Source organism: Trichechus manatus, unplaced genomic scaffold (assembly GCF_000243295.1).
Source record: "Trichechus manatus latirostris isolate Lorelei unplaced genomic scaffold, TriManLat1.0 scaffold00030, whole genome shotgun sequence".
In the NCBI taxonomy this organism is placed as follows: Eukaryota; Metazoa; Chordata; class Mammalia; order Sirenia; family Trichechidae; genus Trichechus; species Trichechus manatus.
Window position 1 is genome coordinate 1,502,024 of NW_004443966.1, and position 490 is coordinate 1,502,513.

The following is a 490-nucleotide window of genomic DNA, read 5'->3' on the forward strand; positions in this document are numbered from 1 at the left end:
ATCCTGCCTACCTGCACCGTGCGCTTGACATCACACCACCAAGCAGTGCAGGCACGGCCTACTGGAACCTGCCCAGCACTGATTACCGACCTGCCCTGGTGGCTGTACTGAGTGCCACAAACAACCCGTCCCAGTGGCTCCTCTTCAGCTAGACCTGCCCTGCTGTACCACATCTGAATGACTGAATCTGCCAGTTGGAGAAGGAAGCGAAAACCATTGAGCGCACAGATGAGCAAACAACAAAGAGCACTCAGTCCGCCTGCTCAGATGTACTCAAATTTTTTTTTAAAAAAAGGGATGAAACAAACAAATCTACAATCAATAAACGAGAGAAATAACTACCGAATGCCCCAAAAACAGCAGACAATATCAAAACACTTACAAAAACACGACAGGAGGGTTCCAGTAGGCATCCAAATTAAAACACCAGATGACTCTCCTGTGGAAGAAAATGCACTAGAACTACCTGATAGAGAATTCAAATCACTAA